General features: G+C 42.4%; 7 non-coding genes and 3 pseudogenes across 7 annotated transcripts; all 10 read right to left on the minus strand.

Annotated features, from left to right (window-relative positions):
- Positions 1 to 4,832: 4,832 nt before the first annotated feature.
- On the minus strand, positions 4,833 to 4,951 carry LOC132961371 (5S ribosomal RNA). Its single transcript, XR_009667736.1, has one exon. It is a non-coding gene; the product is annotated as a 5S ribosomal RNA (ribosomal RNA).
- Positions 4,952 to 5,076: 125 nt separating this feature from the next.
- Positions 5,077 to 5,185, minus strand: LOC132960806 (5S ribosomal RNA; annotated as a pseudogene).
- Positions 5,186 to 5,306: 121 nt separating this feature from the next.
- On the minus strand, positions 5,307 to 5,425 carry LOC132961568 (5S ribosomal RNA). The gene has a single exon (XR_009667923.1). It is a non-coding gene; the product is annotated as a 5S ribosomal RNA (ribosomal RNA).
- Positions 5,426 to 5,550: 125 nt separating this feature from the next.
- On the minus strand, positions 5,551 to 5,669 carry LOC132961473 (5S ribosomal RNA). Its single transcript, XR_009667835.1, has one exon. It is a non-coding gene; the product is annotated as a 5S ribosomal RNA (ribosomal RNA).
- A 123-nt stretch (positions 5,670 to 5,792) lies between these two features.
- LOC132960974 (5S ribosomal RNA) lies at positions 5,793 to 5,901 on the minus strand (annotated as a pseudogene).
- Positions 5,902 to 6,022: 121 nt separating this feature from the next.
- Positions 6,023 to 6,141, minus strand: LOC132961325 (5S ribosomal RNA). Its single transcript, XR_009667691.1, has one exon. It is a non-coding gene; the product is annotated as a 5S ribosomal RNA (ribosomal RNA).
- A 122-nt stretch (positions 6,142 to 6,263) lies between these two features.
- On the minus strand, positions 6,264 to 6,382 carry LOC132961245 (5S ribosomal RNA). The gene has a single exon (XR_009667617.1). It is a non-coding gene; the product is annotated as a 5S ribosomal RNA (ribosomal RNA).
- Positions 6,383 to 6,502: 120 nt separating this feature from the next.
- On the minus strand, positions 6,503 to 6,621 carry LOC132960702 (5S ribosomal RNA; annotated as a pseudogene).
- A 121-nt stretch (positions 6,622 to 6,742) lies between these two features.
- Positions 6,743 to 6,861, minus strand: LOC132961023 (5S ribosomal RNA). Its single transcript, XR_009667479.1, has one exon. It is a non-coding gene; the product is annotated as a 5S ribosomal RNA (ribosomal RNA).
- A 351-nt stretch (positions 6,862 to 7,212) lies between these two features.
- LOC132960676 (5S ribosomal RNA) lies at positions 7,213 to 7,331 on the minus strand. The gene has a single exon (XR_009667443.1). It is a non-coding gene; the product is annotated as a 5S ribosomal RNA (ribosomal RNA).
- Between the last annotated feature and the right edge of the window lie 169 nt (positions 7,332 to 7,500).

A 7,500-nucleotide genomic window follows, 5' to 3' on the forward strand; every position in this document is an offset into this window, starting at 1 on the left:
CCCCCCCACAGTTCAGTAAATCCCTTATTCTAATATATCCCGCTTTCGACATAGCTTCACACTTAATTACCCTCTCCCCATTTTTAAAATACGTGCTCGAGAGGAAGGGCAGTCGTAGCACTGACCCTCTCGTTCCGCACTCTGGTACAGTCCAGGATGAAACCTGATACCACGCACTGAGTACTTCCTGGAAAAACCGTGGCAAGTGTTTAAATGAATCTGGGTTATTGATCTGGTACAGGTTGTCCTCGTTGTAGAGTCCAAAACTGCACAGATATTGTTTGAAGTGATTTTTCCAAACTACGTTCCGGTTCTGGTCCATAAATTTGCCTATCAATTTGACTCTTAGTGCTACTTTTTTTGTAAGTAAATCAATCAAAGCTAGCCCCCCCTGATCTTTAGCCCCTATTATTGTTTTGTGAGCTATACTCGCTGCTTTGTTTTTCCAAATAAAGTCCCTAATGGTCTTTGAAATCTCCTTAAAGGCCCAGTCCGGAAGCGTACAAGTACTCAGCGCATGATTCACTTTGGACAACACGAGAGCATTTGTTACGGCTACCCTTCCTCTCAACAATAGACCCCTCGCTTTCCACAAATTCAATGTTTTTTTTAATTTTACCCACCACCTCTTTACATGTTACATCATCACATTCATTCTCATTTTTCCCCATATTCACTCCCAACACTTTTCTTCTCTCACACACCGTTTTAAATCCCCACTTATTAACTAGATTGGTTTCCTTACCTAGTAACATCATTTCTGACTTATTTTCATTTACTTTTGCCCCAGATGCTCTTTCATAAGTTTGTACATGTTTTAATATCAATTCTATATCCTCCTCTCCTTTTACCATTATATTCACGTCATCTGCATACTGTATTATTTTTACGTTTTCCTTACCTATACCTTTTATGTTTACGTCTTCCGATATCAGTGCTGCCAGCGGCTCTGCTACCAAGCTGTACAACAGCGCTGACATCGGACATCCTTGTCTCACTGACCTTGATATTTTAAAAGAATCAGTTAGTTCCCCGTTACATTTTATCTTGCTTTCCGCTCCTGTATACAACATATTTATCCATTCTCTCATTCTCTCCCCGAATCCAAACTTCTCTAACACCTTCCCCATGAACCCGTGATCTACTCTGTCAAAAGCTTTATTTAAATCAATCCCTAGCCATATTCCCCCCTCCCCTTCCATATCCCTGACCGTCTGTTTTATTGAAATGATTGAGTCTGCTATGTCTCTGTTTGGTATACTGTATGATTGTGTTTGTTCTATGATTGTTCCTATTACCTCCCTGATTCTATTGGCTATTGTTTTCGCTATGATTTTGTAGTCTGTGTTGAGTAGGCTGATTGGTCTGTAGTTGTCCAGATTTTTATTGTCCCCCTTGTTTTTGTAAAAAATAGTAACCACCCCTTCCCCTAAACTTTTTGGTATATGTTTCACTTTTTCCATATATTTACTCAATTTGTTCACCAAGGGCACCAGCTGCTCTTTGAAAGCTTGGTAGAATTCCGCAGTTAGGCCATCGCTCCCAGGACTTTTGTTTTTGTTTAACCCCTCTAAAGCACTTCTGATTTCTCCCTCTGTAAACTCACAATCACACCACATTTTATCGTCCTCGCTTAGTTTTTTCTTTAAGGCACCCAAAGCTCTGTTCACACTCACGCTATCACACTCCTGTCTCGAAAACAGGCTTTCATAATAGCCCTTTACTATTTCTAAAATTCCCTTTTTATCTGTCACACTTTTACCTGCTTCATTTAATAATTCATTTATTTCTGTTCTTTTTTGTTTTTGTTTTTCCAGACCTAAAAAAAAGGCTGTACTCCTCTCCCCCTCATACATATATTGTATTTTACTCCTAATGGCTGCACCCCTACTCTTTTTAAGTTCAATCACTCCCAACTGTTCTTTTAAATGTATGTATTTTTCGACACCTACATTATCTACACTGTCAAGCGATGTTATTTCCTCACTTAGTTGTTTTCTCAAATTCTCTTCCTTTCTATTTTCTCTCCACTTTTTCTCTTTACTATAATTGATACACTTTTTTTTAATTCTGACTTTTACACTATCTCACCACACATTCATATCTTCACTCTCATTCCACTCATATCCCATATCATTCAACAATCTTTCCATACTTTTCACAAACATTCCATCATCCAGCAAGCTTGCATTAAAGCACCATATCCCTCCTTTACGTACATTCGTTTCTTTTCTAAACGTGATTTCTATTCCAGCGTGATCGCTCCACATATTAGTTTTATATTCAACTTCTTTAATCCACCTCACTACCTCGCATGTCACCAAAGCATAATCTATTCTAGATTGTTTTAATCTATTCAGTACAATTTGTCTCCTGGAGAACACTCTCTCCCATGGATGTAGCAATCTCCAAATATCAATGCATTGTTTCGTTATCATTATATCTTTAAGTGTCCCCCTGCTCACATCCCCCTTAAACACATTATTTTTTGACACATCGGTGGGTGTCATCGCCACATTAAAGTCACCGATTATTATACAATTCCTTTCCCACCATTTGCTTATTGCAATGAAGAATGTTTTCCTTTCTTTTTCTCCATTCGGTGCATATATATTTATGATTCTTATATTTTTCGTTTCATACACACAGTCTATTACTATTATTCTTCCTTCTTTGTCTCCATAAACCAAATTTACCCCTGTTACCCGACCCGTTTTGACTAAAACCGCCACTCCTCTCGCCCTCGACGTGCCATTGGAGCAGAAAATATGGCCCACAAAGTCTTTTTTTATGTCTTCCACCAGGGAATCATCCCACCTGGTCTCCTGCAGGCACAAAACGTCATTCTGCAAGGAAAGAATCGCATGTCTTTTTTCTTTGTTCCTTAGTCCATTCACGTTTATCGAAAATAAATTAAAGGCCATTATCATAAAAATAAAAACAAAAAAAACGGATTTACAGGGGTTATTGTCAGTCATTATTTGTCCTTACATTTCAATTTTTTCACCAACTTTTTTCGTTGTCCAAGACTTAGTCTTTTTTGCGCACTCGCCAGTTCACTCACATCCATTTCGCTGTCCGTTTCATTGGGACTGGTGCTTTTACCCGTATTATTTAGCGTGATTTTTCTCCCTCCCGCCTGTCCAACACCACTCTCAGGCATCTCCCTCCCCTCTGTGCTCATGCTTACCCCCGGGTCTTCTGCCACGTCCCTTCCGTCTCCTTTTTTCCCTCTCTCGCTCGTTTTTCGCTGCTTCTGCTGTCCTCCCTCTCCAGCCAGCTCCGGCGTCTCCAGCTCGCACTCTGACGCCCGTTCTCCTCCGCTCTCTCCGCTCTGCTCCATTTCTCCGTCACTGTTCTCGTCTTCTCTGATCTCCTTCCTGCTTGCTCCGATCACCTCCTTCTCCTCCGCCTCCTCCTCGTACACCTCCTCCGCCTCGTCTTCATCCTCGTACACCTCCTCCACCTCGTTCTTGCTTTCCTCTCCGTTCTCACACTCACATTCATTTTCTCTTTTTTTACAGTTTGTGCATTTTGTGCTGTTCGCGCTGCACTCTCGCGCAAAGTGTCCCTGCACCCCACAGTTGTGGCACATAAATTCTGGACACTCTCTCAGGATGTGTCCCGGCTGGATGCACATCCTGCACACTTTTTGTTGTCTATCATGTATTACTCTAAAGTATTCGTTCCCCATCACAGTGTTAAACTTTGTGGAGTAAGGGAGTGACTGTACCTGGTCATTAAATCTGACCCGGACAAACCTCGTTCCGTCAGCTATCATTGTTCCAGGCCACATTCTGCGTTTTATTGGTGATGTCGGTTTCACTCCCCATCCCGTCAGCTTCCAAACTATTTCTTCATCTGTGATATACGCTGGCAGGTTTAAAAAAGACACCACCAGCTCATCATTATTTAGTTCTCTCGCCACGACTCTGGTCTCTCCGATTTTAAATCCATCCAGCAGCCTTTCCTTTCCTTTAATGTTGCTCACCGTCACCTCCAGTTTTTCAGGTCCCAGGGTTCTGCACGCCAGCAGGCCCCCACAGATCATTTTTATGTTGCTCATGACGTGATTTAGAGGAACTTTGTCTCCCACCATTTCAATGTTTAGTGTTAGTTTTCTCTCAAAAGACACTTTTGCTTCCTCTTTTTCTGCTCTCTCGCCACCTCTCCCATTCTCTGCATGCGGAGCAATCAGCCCGCCGCTCCTCTCTCTTCCTCTCTCTCCGTCATCCATTCCGTTCCCTGTTTCATTTGCCGTTTTCATCCGTCCTTTTTGTCCGTCGTTCTTCTCGTTGTCGTTTAATCCATTCCTTTATTTCAGTGCCATGTTTGTTTGTTCACGTTGTTGTCCGTTCTCTTTTCCTTTTTCCATCTCTCCAGTCCGTGGTCCTGTCATCTTTGTGATCCGTCCGTGTGAGTTTGCTCGCGACATACGAGCAAACATTCACAAAAAACAAAAATTCTTCACAAAATTGTGGAAAAAAAACAGGAAAAAAAGGTGAAAAGAAAAACGATCCCCCTAACAGTCAGTGACTGCTGGGGGACATTCACTCACAATCTGAGGTATTTAAATAAATCCAAAGCGCATCCAAAAAAACAAACAAATTAGTCCAGCTGTCCTGCTCAGTACTGACACGTCAGCTCTCCTTCAGCACCACACAAACTCTGACAGCAAAAGGGGCGTGTTCAGGGTGGTATGGCCGTAAGCCATTATTGTGTGCAGAAAGGGGCCTTTTAAAGATGTCATGCCCTTGATTCTGGCTGAATTTTTGGACATGTGAATATGTCTCTATATGATAGAAAAAAACATATGATCAAAAAAATGAAAAAGCTTACAGCACCTGGTATTCCCAGGCGGTCTCCCATCCAAGTACTAACCAGGCCCGATCCTGCATAGCTTCCGAGATCGGACGAGATCGGGCGTGTTCAGGGTGGTATGGCCGTAAGCCATTATTGTGTGCAGAAAGGGGCCTTTTAAAGATGTCATGCCCTTGATTCTGGCTAAATTTTTGGACATGTGAATATGTCTCTATATGATAAAACAAAAAAAACATATGATCAAAAAAATGAAAAAGCTTACAGCATCTGGTATTCCCAGGCGGTCTCCCATCCAAGTACTAACCAGGCCCTACCCTGCTTAGCTTCAGAGATCGGGCGTGTTCAGGGTGGTATGGCCGTAAGCCATTATTGCGTGCAGATAGGGGCCTCTTAAAGATGTCATGCCCTTGATTCTGGCTGAATTTGTGGACATGTGAATATGTCTCTCTATGATAAAAAAAACATATGATCAAAAAAATTAAAAAAGCTTACAGCATCTGGTATTCCCAGGCGGTCTCCCATTCAAGTACTAACCAGGCCCGACCCTGCTTAGCTTCCGAGATGGGACGAGATCGGGCGTGTTAAGGGTGGTATGGCCGTAAGCCATTATTGTGTGCAGACAGGGGCCTTTTAAAGATGTTATGCCCTTGATTCTGGCTGAATTTTTGGACATGTGAATATGTCTCTATATGATAAAAAAAAAAAAACATATGATCAAAAAAATGAAAAATCTTACAGCACCTGGTATTCCCAGGCGGTCTCCCATCCAAGTACTAACCAGGCCCGACCCTGCTTAGCTTCCTAGATCGGACGAGATCAGGCGTGTTCAGGGTGGTATGGCCGTAAGCTGTTATTGTGTGCAGACAGGGGCCTTTTAAAGATGTCATGCCCTTGATTCTGGCTGAATTTTTGGACATGTGAATATGTCTCTCTATGATAAAAAAAAAACATATGATCAAAAAAATAAAAAAAGCTTACAGCGTCTGGTATTCCCAGGCGGTCTCCCATCCAAGTACTAACCAGGCCCGACCCTGCTTAGCTTCCAAGATCGGACGAGTTCAGGGTGGTTTGGCCGTAAGCCATTATTGTGTGCAGAAAGGGGCCTTTTAAAGATGTCATGCCCTTGATTCTGGCTGAATTTTTGGACATGTGAATATGTCTCTATATGATAAAAAAAAACATATGATCAAAAAAATGAAAACGCTTACAGCACCTGGTATTCCCAGGTGGTCTCCCATCCAAGTACAAACCAGGCCCGACACTGCTTAGCTTCCGAGATCGGACGAGATCGGGCGTGTTCAGGGTGGTATGGCCGTAAGCCATTATTGTATGCAGAAAGGGGCCTTTTAAAGATGTCATGCCCTTGATTCTGGCTGAATTTTTGGACATGTGAATATGTCTCTATATGATAAAAAAAAAACATATGATCCAAAAAATGAAAAAACTTACAGCACCTGGTATTCCCAGGCGGTCTCCCACCCAAGTACTAACCAGGCCCTACCCTGCTTAGCTTCCGAGATCGGACGAGATCAGGCGTGTTCAGGGTGGTATGGCCATAAGCCATTATTGTGTGCAGAGAGGGGCCTTTTAAAGATGTCATGCCCTTGATTCTGGCTGAATTTTTGGACATGTGAATATGTCTCTATATGATAAAAAAAACATATGATCAAAAAAATGAAAAAGCTTACAGCGTCTGGTATTCCCAGGCGGTCTCCCATCCAAGTACTAACCAGGCACGACCCTACTTAGTTTCCGAGATCGGACGAGATCGGGCGTGTTAAGGGTGGTATGGCCGTAAGCTGTTATTGTGTGCAGAAAGGGGCCTTTTAAAGATGTCATGCCCTTGATTCTGCCTGAATTTTTGGACATGTGAATATGTCTCTATATGATAAAAAAAAACATATGATCAAAAAAATGAAAACGCTTACAGCACCTGGTATTCCCAGGCGGTCTCCCATCCAAGTACTAACCAGGCCCTACCCTGCTTAGCTTCCGAGATCGGACGAGATCAGGCGTGTTCAGGGTGGTATGGCCGTAAGCAATTATTGTGTGCAGACAGGGGCCTTTTAAAGATCTCATGCCCTTGATTCTGGCTGAATTTTTGGACATGTGAATATGTCTCTATATGATAAAAAAAGAACATATGATCAAAAAAAATGAAAAAGCTTACAGCACCTGGTATTCCCAGGCGGTCTCCCATCCAAGTACTAACCAGGCCAGACGCTGCTTAGCTTCCGAGATCGGACAAGTTCATGGTGGTATGTCCTTAAGCCATTATTGTGTGCAGAAAGGGGCCTTTTAAAGATGTCATGCTCTTGATTCTGGCTGAATTTTTGGACATGTGAATATGTCTCTATATGATAAAAAAAAACATGATCAAAAAAATGAAAAAGCTTACAGCACCTGGTATTCCCAGGCGGTCTCCCATCCAAGTACTAACCAGGCCTTACCCTGCTTAGCTTCTGAGATGGAACGAGATCGGGCATGTTCAGGGTGGTATGGCCGTAAGCCATTATTGTCTGCAGACAGGGGCCTTTTAAAGATGTCATGCCCTTGATTCTGGCTGAGTTTTTGGACATGTGAATATGTCTCTCTATGATAAAAAAAAAACATATGATCAAAAAAATAAAAAAAGCTTACAGCGTCTGGTATTCCTAGGCGTTGTCCCATCCAAGTACT

The sequence above is a fragment of the Labrus mixtus genome, unplaced genomic scaffold (genome assembly GCF_963584025.1).
Source record: "Labrus mixtus unplaced genomic scaffold, fLabMix1.1 SCAFFOLD_30, whole genome shotgun sequence".
Classification (NCBI taxonomy): domain Eukaryota; kingdom Metazoa; phylum Chordata; class Actinopteri; order Labriformes; family Labridae; genus Labrus; species Labrus mixtus.